Raw genomic sequence first — 337 nt, forward strand, 5'->3', positions numbered from 1 at the left:
TTAAATTTGGTTTAGTCCTTTCAGAAAGGAGATGCAGCAGCTTCTGTAGTGTAGTGGTTATCACATTCGCTTCACACGCGAAAGGTCCCCGGTTCGAAACCGGGTGGAAACAGTGCTCTTTGACACATTCAGTAAGAACTGTATTTATAACAGTGAATAGTTGTTTTCATAAATACTATATTTTGGAAATTCAAATACATGCAGTGAATATCAGTAAAATTTGGTTTACTCCTTGTTGAAATTTGAAGCAGCAGTTTCCATAGCGAAGTGGTAATTACATTCACTTAAGACGCAAAATGTAAAAGTTTCGAAGCCGGGCGGAAACAGAGGTCTCTGA

The 337-nt window shown here is 38.3% G+C and overlaps 1 non-coding gene across 1 annotated transcript; it reads left to right on the forward strand.

Annotated features, from left to right (window-relative positions):
• The first annotated feature begins 39 nt into the window (after positions 1-39).
• On the forward strand, positions 40-112 carry trnav-cac (transfer RNA valine (anticodon CAC)). The gene has a single exon. It is a non-coding gene; the product is annotated as a tRNA-Val (tRNA).
• The last annotated feature ends 225 nt before the right edge of the window (positions 113-337 follow it).

The sequence above is a fragment of the Salvelinus sp. IW2-2015 genome, unplaced genomic scaffold, assembly GCF_002910315.2.
Source record: "Salvelinus sp. IW2-2015 unplaced genomic scaffold, ASM291031v2 Un_scaffold3699, whole genome shotgun sequence".
NCBI classification, from domain to species: Eukaryota; Metazoa; Chordata; class Actinopteri; order Salmoniformes; family Salmonidae; genus Salvelinus; species Salvelinus sp. IW2-2015.